The sequence below is a fragment of the Anser anser genome, assembly GCF_964211835.1.
Source record: "Anser anser genome assembly, chromosome: 4".
NCBI lineage: Eukaryota > Metazoa > Chordata > Aves > Anseriformes > Anatidae > Anser > Anser anser.
The window spans coordinates 8,399,773-8,415,338 of record NC_139724.1 but is presented as its reverse complement, the minus strand read 5'-3'; the positions used below and the strand labels follow the sequence as shown (position 1 = coordinate 8,415,338).

General features: G+C 36.0%; 1 long non-coding RNA gene across 1 annotated transcript in view; it reads right to left on the bottom strand.

Annotated features, from left to right (window-relative positions):
• LOC310899349 overlaps nucleotides 1–15,566 on the bottom strand; it is a 65,707-nt gene that overhangs the window by 25,017 nt on the left and 25,124 nt on the right. Inside the window, exon 2 of the long non-coding RNA XR_014584223.1 lies at nucleotides 15,013–15,123. This is a non-coding gene — a long non-coding RNA (uncharacterized lncRNA). The remainder of the gene's footprint in view (nucleotides 1–15,012; nucleotides 15,124–15,566) is intronic.

The following is a 15,566-nucleotide window of genomic DNA, read 5'->3' as shown; positions in this document are numbered from 1 at the left end:
CCCAGAGATTTGTAATGTGAGGAAAAGCTCACTTGTATGTACAGTCATCCAGAAGCTGATTTGCGTATACAAAATATGGCAGACATAAGTGTACTTCCTGAGCAAGTTGCTGTGGGAAAAATAAAAAAAAAAAATAATGTGGTCAGTCCGGCCACAGTACTCTGAATTTTAAAATGACATTTCAAATTTAGCACTCGATTTCCTACAAGAATTGGCTTTTTTTTTTTAAAATTCAAAAATACAGATTAAATTAAAATCACTTGGAAGGAGGAGTTCCTATTTATTCAAAAGAGAACCCACTTATGTGAGTAGCATTCAAATCATTCACAACTAGGCAAGCTACCTTGTAAACCTTCATATGGTAGTTCATAAACCAGGCATGAGCTATGCAGGATTAGACAAAACAGTGTAACAGGAAGAGGATCTCTGCTAATGACCTCCACCAGGGAGGACTACCCTCCAAGAAAATACTCATATGAAATGACAATCCTGTGTTCTCAGTTTGCTTCACAGAGGTATCGCTGCCTCCAAAAGCTGACCAGGCAAGACAAGATATAGCAGCAACAGAGGTACCAGAAATACTTCTCATTTTCTGACAACCATATGGCTTTTCATTCAAGTGTTATAATATTTCAATATATATTTTCATAAAGTCTTACTGCCTATATGAAATACTACTTCAGAATTGTGTGGGGAATGATACCTTTTTGTTTCTTTTGTAATAGTTTCTGGTTTTGTTTGATTTTTTTTTCATTTGTTTTGTTGTTGCTGTTGTTGTTGTATTTTTTTGTTTGTTTGTTTGTTTGTTTTATACATCCCATAGTGGAATGAAAACTAAACCTCTAAAATATTCAGAAATGGGAATGACATTTCTATCTTTCTTCTCTGTTTTTATTGCAAGCCCAAGTCTGTCAGAAGCCTCTGACTCAGGGCTTCTGTCTCCCACTTTTTGTCACATTTATAGAAAATGGCCAGAGACCAACACAGACAAAACTAGAGCACACCAAGACCGAACAGTTCTCCATACATCAATGGGAAAGTGATATATCACTTCTCCATGTATCACTATGAAAGTCGTCTGTGCAGCCAGGAGAAAGAATGGATTTCTTAACTAACGCTGTGTTACTATACTCATTAACCAGTGATATGCTTCCAAAGACATTCACAAAGCAAAAAAATGTGACAACAAAAATTTAGCTGAGCTATTGTCCATATTTCAGTGACAAAACACTAAGTAATACCTGCAAGGTGCAAAGCCATACAAAGTGCAATTACTTTCATGCAGTGGTATGTAGGGATGGATTTATTTTTATCTACCATCTGCTTCTATGCAAAATAAAATAAAATCAGACTTTGTAAAATGTATATATTCATTTTAAAAAAAAAGGGGGGAGGGGGAACAATGTTAATAACAATACAGTATTTAACTAATTGAATATACCAAAGAGTATTGAAGGGAACAAATTGCAATAAGATGTTCATGTAATCTTAACCGCAAGATAGGAAGAACAGTGTTGGTCTTTCTATTTAATGTTTTCTTTCAGAAGAAAAATAGCATAATCCAAGCCTATCATTTTTGGCCTACATATCCTTAACTTCAACTTCTGTCAACTTCTTAGCATTTGCAGGTTGTGAATTTGCAGGAAATCCATCACTCCAACTAGTAGTTAATATCCTGGGTCAGAAACCAACAAAGCTTTACTCAAAGTCCGTGACATGGAGCATTCTGCTAAATACCGGTATATTTATTTTATGCCATTGTTTGCCATTTTGTCCCAGATCCATGAAATCAGAGAGGAGCTCTAATGGCTGCACATAGTAAAATTTGTCAGCTCGGGATTCACTTCATTTCATCAGAAGAGGTGGGTCAGACAAAAAAAAATATATATATCATTTGAAATTAGAATTCAGAGGAAAAATTGCAAATTAGTTCCTGGCTGTCAAAATGCTGCACTCTTTAAAGCTGAAGTAAGTAAACAGTTTCAGGGGGAAAAAGAAGAAAAAAAAAAAAAAGATAAAGAAAGAAAAAATAGGAAAATCTGCTATTTTATCATCTGATTTTTTTCCTCTTCACTCATTCATATACCGGTATGCTTTTAATCTTCCTTTCCAGCAAGGACAGATTGTCCTATTAAAAAGAAATATTCCTTCCTCCTACACTACCAACAGGAAGAAAATAATACTGTGTGGACTCATCCTGAAAGGAAGGAGGATTTTTTAGGAGCTCAAAATAAACCAAAGAGCTGAAGAAATTAAATTGGGTTCCATTCAGCTTTGCTTTGCTTTTTCTTTTCTAATTAACTTCTTTAAAACTTTTTTTTTTTTTTTTTTGGCTTTTCACTGCAAGCAGCAGTTTACAGTTAAAGGGAAAACAAGCAGATCTCTCTAATATCAAAGGAGGGTCAAACAGAGGACACCATGCACCTTTCCAGGGGCACCTGTGCTCAGCAGCCTGAACACAAAAATGAGCCAACATCACTTGGCAAGCAGTTTCTTTACTGGCGTCTGCAGAGATCCCTCATCTCTCAATGCTGCCCTGGGTGTTGTGAATCAGCAATAATGCTGCCTTCCTTTTTCTACAAGTTTTGGTTGTTTATCTTTCCTTCCTTCACAGTGAACGAGGGGCTTTTGAAACAAAGGACACAACCTCTCATCACGCGTTTGCTGCAGCACCATGAAAAGGGCTAGCCAATTCTAAGCAAAGCTGTTGGGTTTGTTTTGTTGTGTTTTTTTTTCCTAGCATAAACAAATTTGTTTTCCAAAATCTGGAAAAATGGGGGGAAAAGAAAAAAAGCCTCCCCAAACACACACACTTGAGCAGAGAACAAAAACTAAAACTGAAAATTTGTCATCAAAATCTCAATCTCCGAGCTGAGACAAATCAAAGAAAACATAATGAGATTATTCTTCCTTAGATAAACCTTTGGACACTAAGACACAATACTATACATATCATGCAAATCCCCCACTTTTCTCCCTTTAGTATCAGCTTCTTAAACTTAAGCAGAGTCATCCAACAAACTGCAGGCCTGTACAGCAGCTGGCTATGCTTACACAACTATTTCAATTTGGCACATCATGCTCAGAGTAGACAATATAGAATCGGTGCATTAATAATGAAACACAATCTGGCAGTAGCTGGACCAGCTTTTTTCCTCCTCATTGCTTTTTAGCATCTCAAATTCTCCTGCTTGTTTCAGATGCTTCTGGTGCTCAGACTTCACATTCGCTTAAGGTTTTTTTTTGTAGGACACGGTCAAAATGTACCTCCAACACTGATGAAGTATATAGCAACTTTTTTTTTTTTATTTTAATGTGAATGAACTCTTTCCTTCCAGAGGAGGTTAGCGTATCTACTCTGCAATTCCTTATACTGGTGCTGCGTCTCCAGCTCTTACCCTTCCCAATTTCACAGTTCAAGCACTGTGGCTGTCACCATCACAGGACCTCAAAGATGTTCGCCTGCCTGCAGGATCCCCCAGCACTGCTGGCAGGGGGACTGCGCACAGTGGAAAGCATTTTCCTCTATCCTCCCCTGGGTTTGAGCACCACCTGAAAAGCAGGGCAGGGGGATCAGCACAGGCTGTGCTTCGAGCCCCCCCAAAATCTATTTCTGCCCTTTCTAAGGTGTTAGAGTAGGACCCCTCCAAAAAAAAATGAAATACCTTTCAGACCAAAGAAAAACAGCAGTATTTTCTTTCTCTATTAACAAGTGCAGAAATATGCTGCCATAAGTACTACCACTTCCCTGGGCTACGTTGTCACATCTTTTAAAGATGCTTGGGAAGTTACCTCAATCAAAAAGGTGCACTTCAAAGCAGTTACAGCCCTGCTCAAGCATCCCAAGTGCTCTTAGCTCTCTCCTTGTAGAGGTGACACAAACAGGGAATATTTCTGCAAGGAGAGCAAAGATAGAAATCTCTGTCCAAGATGCTGCTGCCCATTAATAAGATATAAATCAGGAGTAGCAACAAAGTCCGTGAAGCTACCTTCGTCTGCGCTCATGTGAGAAAGTAACTCTCACTGTACCTACAAAAATTTAGAAGCACTGCAACTGAGTTCTTAAAAAAACAAGCAGAAAGTGAGGTCTCTGGATGAAAAAAAAGGATCAAATTCCATCCCAGCTGGCAGAAGATGACTGAAAAAGGGATTTTTTTTAAAGCAGTTGCAAGCCTAAGCAGGATTTACCTGGTAATATGAATGTATCAGAACTTATTGAGAAAACTGAAGGTAAGTACTGCCTGCAAAGAATATTATCACCTCCACAACATGCCAGCATTAGTGACTGTCCACAGACCAACAGTTTCTTTTTTCCTTTCTTCTCAGGACCCATTTTTTAAAATTCTGAACCCAAGTTAGCACACACATTTTTTCATCCAAATATTGGGACTCTACTTACTATTATCGTCACACCAAGGTCTGTAATTAGCTTTTTGGGAGGAAGAAAAATGCTTTTGGGAGGAAGAATTCCTGAATATTATTTCTTCACTACCTGCAACAGGTGCTGATACACTGTATATTTTCACGGAAGAATATGAATCCCTATCAAGATTTCTTGATCTTTAAATTGAGCAATAAGATTTTAGATTAATGTCACTGTTTCACTGTTCCTTTCAGTAAGTGCTGTTATATACAAGAGAGTATCTCAGCTGACCGCAGAAGCTTTTTTTTCCCTTCAATCTTTTCTTTAGTCACCTTTATTATAAAAAGAACTCATTGACAGACCAAAGATCATCTATAATAGAGTTATTTCATCCAGGATTGTAAAACCCCTCACAACAGACTGCCAAAATGCAGCAAGTCACCTAGCGATCAAGAACTATGGCATGACCTACAAGTAGAAAGCTCATTGTTTCAAGCTCTCCTCTCCCCATATAAAACTTCAGTTCCCAGCCAGATGCCTGCTTTTCTAACCTGGTTAGGTTTTTCTATTATAAAAGTCAATTGAACCGAGTCAGCTTCCATCACTCTCTGGCGTAATACAGATGGCCCCCTCCTGTTCTGGCAGTGAGACCTATGGAAGCCCATTTTCACTGCGTGTATTCCCCTGACTGAGAACCCGAGAAAGAAAGTTTTGCAGAAGTTCATAATAATGTTATTGCTCTGTGGGCTGGTTCATAATTGCTTGAAAGAAAACTCATGACATATCCTACTACTTCATATTTACTATTACTTTTTTTTTTTCAGTTGAAATGATTAAATTCTGCTCTGAAACAGATAAAAGATTCCTCACAGACATTCCCCAGATAAAAATAATTTCATGAGGAAAATACCATTGCCCATTTTTTCCTTTGGTGCTCAATTTCACTTTTGTAGAAAACTCTGACTGAAGAAGTCTCCAAATGTTTTCAGCAATATTTCTTCATTTACAGTGAGACACTCAGCAATATGATAGAAAATGAGAAAACGAGAAAAAGACCAGTATTTGCATCCAGTGTTCTCTGCTCCAAGTGAACAGATCATTTGGTGTTGTCTCTGGTACTTTGTACAGAATCCAAATTAGACAACTCTGTTTATTGACCACTTGACTATCCAAAACATGCCAGTGAACAATCAGCAAGCTCTAACACTCGTCGTCCTGCATCCATGGATTAACCAGCAACAAACTATCTGAATTATTTTTACTATTATGTTTCCCTACTAAATTTATCTATTGGAAATACCATCTTCTTCCATTATATATTTTATTCATTGTAAATCAAGAAGGCTTATGTGTTTTATGCTGAAGTTATTTCAATTTACACTGGTTAAAAAAAAACAGCAGAGCTGCACTGGTTTACAAATGCATTTGAATAGTACTGCAGGCTTTGTGGTGAAGTGTCTCCCTAATGGCAATTATTTGAGTTATAGCTTGCACAGTGTGAAGTAGGGATCTTCCACAGGCAGGTGCTGATGCTTCCTCAGGTTTGCCTCCAGCATAAATTCAGTCTGCTCTTCATAGCTGCTGGACAACCACAGTTCATCATCAGTGCCCATTTACTGTGGCACGAGCTTACTCACCATAATAATGGATAGCTTGAAAGGCCTTTAAATATGCTCTGTGTGATAATTTTATTGGCTTTATGCATATAAAGTCTCAGAAATTTAATTACTGGTCTGGAAAAATATAAATACAAATTATAAAACTCAAGGGGTTTATAAATTCAAGCAGCTAGAATAAGTTGCCAGTTTCACTAGCCATGTACTAACGTTCTGCTTTTAGCAACTTTTGGTCTCTAATTTCCTAGAGCTTTCATTATTTCTTAAATTGAGATGGAAGCTACTCAGTGCTGCTATCTACTATTTAGGATTGAATATCTCATATTACAAGTGCCCATCTGAAACAAGTTGAAATAAGACCTCCAGGCTGTCAAAGCCTCTTGAGGCCCACAATACAGTGAGATGCACATCATATGAAGCTATCCAGTAAATCAACTTTTAAGTAAATAAAAGCAAATACAGTTTTAGCAGTCATAGAAGAAATAGTAGTAAACGAGACAAAGTAGATGGCTCTTAAAGAGACTGCTATTTTCCTACCTACATAAAATCTTATATAATGTTTTCAGAGCTTCTTCACAATGTTTCAAAAGGTCACCACTTCAATAATAAACACACATATTTATATAGGTATTTAATATACACAGTTTTAGAGCACTGTTTGGTTTAAATCCTGCCTAGTGTGAAATTAATTCAGATTGCTTATACAACATGGAATCAAAGTTTGCAGTTGGCTAATGAGAATAAAAATAACAAGCTGAGAGAACAATATATTTTCTACTCTTCTCTACAAAACTGAAGCTAGGAGAGAATTCTTTAAACTCTGATATTTTCAATCAAATATACTTATTCCATTTAAGAGAAAGCAAGTATTGTAAGCACACCTGGAAACTTACAGCTTCCAGTTTTATGCGTGATTCTTCTTGGCATGCATTACAAAGCAGCACTGGCATGATTTTAGCCAACCCATCCATTTTGTAGGACACTCACCACCAACTACCTGCAATTTACATAATAGAGCAGGTAATTTGAGATCTGCACTTGCTCCTCCCCACATTCATTTTCAGTATGGCACAGTTCACCTGCTAAGTAATAGCAATTCATCACTGTTTGACAAATAGCACAATAAAACTGCTCGCTGTGTCTTGTGATGGGAACCAAATCAAGCCAAAAGAAAAAAATCTTGCACAATGGACTAGACACAGGCCCATGTAATACCATTACAAATTCAATTACTTTGCACTGTGATTATTAATGACAGAACAATGTAATGAGTCTGAGTGAAGATAAAACTCCTCTGGTTAAGTGAGTCCTTGATGCTGAATTTTCTTTACCAAATTAAAGCATTTTTTCCCCAGGCGTTTGGAAGTCTCATTAAAAGTCCATTTAAACCAATGAGAATCTCCCCATTGACAGGCATAAGTTTGAATTAGGTCCTCACTGCATTAAAATTGAAACATTTGGGGGTCAATTTTTAGGAAAAACAATTTCCTTGTACTGGCTTGGAATTGCTTCTGTACCTGCTCATGCATCCCACACAGATTTATGTGTTCATATCAAGCAACTACACAAAAATGCATAAAAAGAAATCTCACTATATATGTACATATAATAATTCAGTTTGCAGGTATAAATTGTGACAGTAGATAATCTTAAATAGGCCTCAGAGTTCTTTCAAAACCTCTTAGTTATCACAGGTATGCACTGAAGCACATGCCGTTTTCCCTCCTCTCTCTTATTACTAAGAATTGCAGGAATTTTGCACTTAAATTCTCCACCCATAGTTACATAACCTTATCCACAGAGACCCTACAGCTACATTAAGGAGATGGTTGCCTAAATCCAACCGAATTCCCATTGTGTTGCCCTAATTCCAAAACTGCTTCTCAAATTCCCTGGTCACTGATCATCTAAGCCTGTACAATCCATAAACATCTACATTTTTGAAATTAAAACTCTCCAGGTGCAAGAAAAATTGCAGCCTCCCCAGTGCATAGTTCACATTTCCCAGGAGGTTGGACAGGACAGACTCACCTCTCCTTCCTGAAACTGTTCAACTCTTTATGAAATACATATTTTATATATGTAAATAAAATCAAGTTTTAAGACAGTGAGAGCAAGACTGAATAGGGCTATGCAGCCTGAAATAAACCTTGAATCTGGAGACTCTCCAATTCCAGTCTCTTCTCAGACTGTTGTTACATACTTTTATGTGGCATGGGACAGAAAATAATAAAATAAAATAAAATAAAATAAAATAAAATAAAATAAAATAAAATAAATAATAAAATAAAACACTCAGATTTTAGAACAATGATGAGAATAAAAGTCTTTTTGCCTCAAACCTCAGTGGTTACAGACTTATCCAGTAGATTGTAGATATTATTCTTTGGCCTCATAAACCTCCAATTACATTGAACACAGTGGAACAGCTTCAAACAAAAAGACTAAATCACTCCCATTCCTACCCTATCCCAATACTTTACTGGAAATTATGCACAGGTTTTTAATAAGAAATGATTGACCTGAAAACTTTCTGGAAGACAATAAAATAAAACATAAAAAAATAAAAATATATACTTTTCTGGCACTCACAGAAGCTTCAAGAAAAACTAACTGGCTATATATAATCACTCAAATCAATACACATAGCCTAAGGTTCCCTTTTCGGTTTTAAGTTCTTTGAAATTAAGCATGTATCATGTGCATTTCACTTGATGCAGTCAAATCTGCATTGTTTCTAACATCACTTTTAGTCTTCATTGCAAAAGTGTTCCGAATGTCCAAGTTACTACATGAGTTTTTCTGGAATGTATCGTGCAGATAATCAAACCAGATGATCTCATAGGTCCCTCTTGGTTTAAAATTTCATGTGCTGGCTCTTCCTTTTATCTGCCAAAGATATTTTTTATATTCTGAGCATGTATCTAAAGAAAGATCAAAGCTGAACATCTGTAATCTACCTGTGCCTTTACAAATGGCGTAGCCAACTTCCCACTTCCATGTGTGATGTTACAAATGGAAACATGAACTGACTGGGGAAAGGCATATGAAAATTTTGAGATGTTTTCAATATTCATAAATGATTTTCAGGGGTATATTCAAACTGGAGGTGCTTTTGGTTTAGCTATCCAACTCCTCCTAATGGGAAGTGAACTGGTAAAACCTCTTGCCTCAAGCTGAGAATGTGCTCTTGCATTTCCAGACATAAGATCGCTATTTGACTGAACCTAGTAGCCTGTAGTCTGCTACTGAAGTTGTAGTCAAAGACAGACCAACAGTAGCTTTTTTGTCATAAGAGAGATTTTTACTGCTCCCTTGGAACCAACTCCATTACATATAATTCACATTTGCACTAAAATTCATAGCCCTTGGAAGTTTGAATTCACTCAATGTCCCAGGCATTTGGATCTCACTTGGAATAGCTGAAAGAGGATGTCCTGGCACTCACTTTGGTGCTGCAAAATAAAATTCAAGGGAGAAAAGCACCTTTTCTCGTTTTTTTCTTTCTTTTTGAAAGTATTCTCTAACTTCAGAGTACAATGTACATCTTGCTTGAATACCATAGACCTGAAAAATGTTGCCAAATTCTATTCACAGTATGCACAAATCTTCAGAGAATTTAGAAAGAAATCCATACAACTAGACAAGTTGATTCATTTTGTCCATCAATTAGAGAAAGTAGTGATGAGAGCGGAAAACCAGCAGAAATTTCAGTATACTAAATCATATTCACTGGGTTATTTACAAACAGCATAACTCTCATACAAAACAAGTATGAAAGTATGACAGCAATATCAAGAAAAAAAGTATTAATCTCATTTCAACCAAAAGACCAAGCTGATCCAAAGTTCTGTTGCCTAAGCTTGAAAATAGTGGCCAATATCACTTAAATCCAAAATAATTACAATAAAAAGTGCTCTCTTACAGATTCTGCAAGGCCCCCAGAAATCTGCCAGAAATGTGGTAGCAACCTTTTTTCAGTCAACTTTTATTGTTAAAAAGCCAAATTAAATCTGATAAATAACTGGGTGAGATCTTGCCCAAAACAAGGTCTACAGGAATCAGATGATTTTTTTTTTCTCCTGAAGGCATAAGAAGGGTTGAACTATTTCCCTGTCTCAAGTGATCTGTTAGTGTATGTCTACAGGCAAGTGCACAACCTTCTGGTTTGAGTTAGGACTACAGAAATGCTGTAATACCAGAATCTTCTGAGATCTAAATGCTACAGTATTAAGCGTAGCTTTGAAAGTCAAAGCTGTATTATTTTACCTCAGGGGTTGTTGCCTCATTGACTTTCTTTATCTGATCAGAAACAGGAAAGCTTCAGACGTATAAAAAGCTTCCAGCCTGTTCTAGGAAGATTTCTTACCCAATTTTGTAGCTCTAACACATTAGGAGATTATACTGCATGGAGGGCAAGAGGCAACCTGCAGTCCATTTACGAACTCAAACGGTTGGGAGTAGAGGAGGATGTCTCAGTAACACTGAAGCGTGTATTTTCTGGCTTCCAGAACTATTTGAAAGGTATACTTTTTGATCAGGAAAAGGTTCCCTAAACCTAGATTAATATTAGGTAAACTTCCAAACACTTAGATACTTATCTAAAAAAAGAAACCGGCCTTTACTATTTGTTTTCTTTCTGTGAAGAATTTAGGCTTTTGATGGCATCAGACACAAATGCAGTCTAAACTAATACAAACACTTAAAAAATAATGTTTAATACCTCAGTACAAGGCTTTAATTATGAGTTTTCAAATAAACCGATGCAAATCAGCACATCTACCATGAACAGAGAATCTGTCTGAATTAGTTGATAGCCACCTCTGTAATGTGCACCTATAACAAAAAAGGTTAACAGGTAAAATAGTAAAAGAAAAAAATCCGGTGCTAGCACATCAACAATGCTGTCAGAGGTGTGAGATTTACTTTACTAACATTTATGAGACAAAAGTGCACAGACATTGGGGAGCCAGAAATAATCCCAACGCAGAGACAACAAGGATGGGGGCAGCTCCCCATTCCTGCTGCATTTTGCCCACATTTCTACTGATAGGACAGTCTGTACACTAGGACAGCAAACGCTGCAGTACCTCACCCAGCTCCTGGCTTTCTGGCTCGGTGCTACCCTCCTGCTCTGGTCCTTGGGCAGCCCGTGTGAAAATGCTGCGAGGAGTGTGATAGAGCACTCTGAGCACCTCTCTCATGCAGTGCCTCTTGGGACTCTCAGCAAATATGAAGCTTCAATTTCCAAATGTCTCTGGAAATAAGAAATGCAGCCTGCCCTTTACCAGAGGCGAGTAAACCCTTTAACCAAGCATGCAAAATAGAAACAAGGAACCCACAGTGCTACAGAAAGAGTTTGGACCTCTCTAAATAATTATGGATCCTTATGGATCCTTTATGTATAAAATAATTATTTAATATTTAACTGTACTTTTTTTCTTTATTTTCACTTTTTCTTTTTTCTTAAAAAAATTAACCGGAAAGTAACAGGAATTATGACAGTCTACCTAGAAGCAAGAACATGTTAATTTTCTTAGCAGGTATATCCTGCTAATGGAATATATTCACAGCATTACCATATCAGCGTGTTAATACCATTTGCAGAACTCAATAAGAGTTAATGAGAACAATAATTATTTGAGAGTGAATTTTGCTTTGGGCTTTATTATCCCTTTCTTATAATTTTGAGCTTCTTTGTTTTGGACTCTGTCGAATGGTAAACTCACTGTGTTGCCAAGTAATTGAATTTCTCTTATTACACACACACACAGAGTATAAAGAGTGTGCCATCCAGACAGGGCTTATACAATTCTTTGCTTCTCCTTGCTGGATCATTCAAACCCTTTTTGTGGGAATGAGTCAAATCCTGGTTACAAGCACTCTATTGAAACTCAATGCAAGGACCACAAATGTTCATAGATATTCTTCATTTTCAGGGGTCTTCTGTAATCAAGATAATTTGCAGACTGAAGGCTTGTAGCAGCCTTGAATTAATTAGTAAAAATAATCACATTAAGGCTTGAACTTAATAATAAACCAATACAGCATTAACATTTTTGTCATTAAACCTGTTTAATTAAATTTAATCGAGCTCTCACATTATTACAATTACAGTACACTAACTATCCACATTGTCTTGTCCATCTTCTCTGGCTCCCACCATAAGAAAAAGAAGAAAAAAATAAAAATATAAAAATAAAAATAAAAATAAAAATAAAATAAAAATAAAAATAAAAATAAAAATAAAAATAAAAATAAAAATAAAAATAAAAATAAAAATAAAAATAAAAATAAAAATAAAAATAAAAGGAGACAGAGAGAGAGAAGACAAATAGAAGAAGGAAAAAAAAAAGGAAAAAAAGAATAATAAAAGAAAACACTTCAGTGAGATTTAGTTGGGAGAAAACAAATGATTCAAAAGCGCTTCATATCAGAGCCAAGCTTCATGAAATTAGAAAATAAGATTGTTACAAATCAAGGATAGAAAATACACTAGGTCACTTTGCTGAACCTCTCAAATCCCTTGCTAAATCATATCTTCTCTTATATACTTTTTTTGCAACTAACATGACATTATTTGTATTTATGGCACTTCCACACTCCTATTAGCAAACAAATTATTTAATATCAAATCATAGGAAACAGTATACAAACTAATATTTACATACTTCTCCAAGTGTACAAACTATGACTCAGCTGCTTTTTTATTTAGTTTCCTTCCCACGTATTTGAAATGTACCTCATTTTAACTTTTAGAAACTTTACAATGCACTAAGCTAGAAATTTCATTCTCTTTCAGAAATATTGCTGGATTAAATGTGCAACAGTCAGCTCTTTCTGAAATATAACTTTGTTACATAGTATCATTGAGTCAGTATTAATTTTTGCCAACACTGTGTAGATTCCCCTAATGAAACTACATTTAAAGCAAGAGAACTTACACATCGTATTAGTAAGTTATAACTCTTAACAGTCGTGTTCCCACTGAATTAAGCAGACAAGAACTCTGCATGTTCATAGCTCCAACTCCACCCTGAAAGGAACAACCTGGGCTTCCTTCCCTTCCTGGGTTAATGCTCCACACAAATTTCTTATTTATTAGCACAAGAAATGCCATTTGAGCCTCCCCCTCTCTAACTGGCAGCTCAGCAGGGATGTTGCAAGAGCCAGTGGCACCTATGTGCTTTTCCACAAAATCATTTGACAGGAAACTGTCAGTTCAACTAAATTTAAGTGTCTGCTTTTCACATTTTTCCATCAAAACAATATCTGGGAAATAAAACTCTTTTGATTTAGACATGTCACTAGAGCATTTCACAGCAGTTAGAGATAAATTACCCCATACCTTCATTCTTCAATAGGTGCTAGATGCTTGAAGGAAAGGCTGTGATGCCTTCTGGAATATGTAAATTGGCTGGGAGTACATAAGCAATATAGATGGACACATGAACCACTGAAGTATGACTCCTCCGAGATATCACAACAGTGATCCCAAATACAAATATTAAAAATTGATACCAAAAAATGACAGTTTGATTTTTCACCAGAAATTCATACCTTTCCAAGGAGAGAAAAGCCCATTTTTCAAACAGTTAAAATTATCACGATTTACAATGTTTAGAACAGATCCTGGCAGGTTGCTGTGCTACAAGCTCTGGTAGACATTTCACCTTGCCCAAGTGCTTTAAGCATCTCCAGAGATGTTTCCCACAGGCTTTGTACTAAGGTGCTCATTCAAGCTCAGATATTTTATTGTGGTTCGTTTGAAGCTCATAAATAGCATACCTTCTGCTACATCCAATTTCACTGAACCACTTGCAATGTTCTTCAAGAAGTTTAAGATTTAGTGTATAGTTTTTCCAGGAGTTAATTCTTTATATGAAATAAAAGATACAGCAACGAAACCTATCAAAACCTTAACATTTTTCTGTGCATTTCAGGATATTATGAAATAATAGACTACAAATAGTAAAGGATAATTAGCAATTAAGACAGATTTTAAGCTGCCAAAAGAGAAAGTCAGGGGGAGGAAAAGGAAAACAAAAAATTGCACAGCTTGAATCTCCAATTTTAACCAGAAAAAGGTAGCAAAATATTTTGTTGGCAGCCAAGTACCATTGTCAAAAATGTCAGAGATGTGTGGATTGAAAGGCTGTCACCCTAATGAAAATAGCATGATGGAAAGTCTTGTCATTCTACTTAGAAGAGAAAGAAAGACTATAATCTTTGCAATCAGTAAATCAAATTTATACAGAAAAGTGGACAAAGGCTTCTTTTGCAAATATACAACATTCCTTGAAGAAAAAAAAATGATAATAGTTAAGTAATTTGAACACTTCAATTACCTGTAGAAAAGTGCATATTTTGCAAGAGTTTATATGGAAAATAAAAAACATCACAAAACAAGGTTTTATTTGTATCTTTATATATAACTTACATATATACTTACCTTTATATATATAATCTAAAGTATATATATTTATATGCATGACATCAGATTTAATGAAGTTCACTAATGCTTTTTGTACCAGTAGTGAAATATGAGTGAAAAGTCCTTGTTTCAAACTACTAAACATCCTGTTCTACTACCCGATCAACTGTAAGTCTTTCCCTAACTGAAAGATGCTTTTATGTTAGATATGTTTGATACAGAATCCTTGCTATTCTACCTCTCTTTTAAGGATCCCAGTATGACTAAAAGGGGAAGAAATGACGGAGAATCTCAGAAGTGCTACTTTAAATCAATTTATCCGGTGAACCCAAATGTCACCCTCATCAATATTTATAAGAGAGGATTTCACAGTATATGTCCAGCACTGAATGGTACACGTTATTCTTATTAATGTTTCATAAACATTTCTACAAAAAAAAACAATATGCTTTATTTTGCTTTTAAGTATTAAGTAGAATTATGGCAGCATCTGCTTCCAACAGTTGAGTGCACAAGCTATTCATGCCCTGTCGTAAATTCCATGATGCATTAAGATGACATTAAAGGTACCTTCTGTGGCTGTCTCCTCATTTACATACCTTGTAAATCATCAGGTAAAAATCAAGTGAACTGGGGAGTAATCTCCTGCACTCTTTCCTTCTGCCACGAAATCCAGTGCCATCCACATCGTCCTCCATCTGAAGCATTGCCTATCAAAATATGAAGTCAATGATGAGAAATTCAATTGGTGAAGGCAATCCAATATTTTTGTTGTCTTTTTTTTTTCTTTTTTTTAACAAAGCCTATTTTCTTAAAGAAACAAAATTAGAGAGACATGAGGTACAGGCCAGCTGGAAGACATGAGCATGGTTGTGCATCCTTTTTCTCTCCAGGATTTTCATCTTGGAGTCTGACATCTCTTGAATAATAAGGTAATTAGATAAATAAAATAACCAGAGGAATGAAATGCAGTTAAAACTAAAGCTTCTTTCTCTTTGTGTTTTTTTTTTCCCACTGTTTTTTATTTTCCCTTACAATTCTTTCAAGCGTATCTACTGCCTCCATACCTGAGGGAAAAAAAAAAAAAAAAAAAGGAGAATCCAAAAAAAGGAGAAACTTTGAAGGGGATCACTGGAAAAGGTTTCCTTTCCTG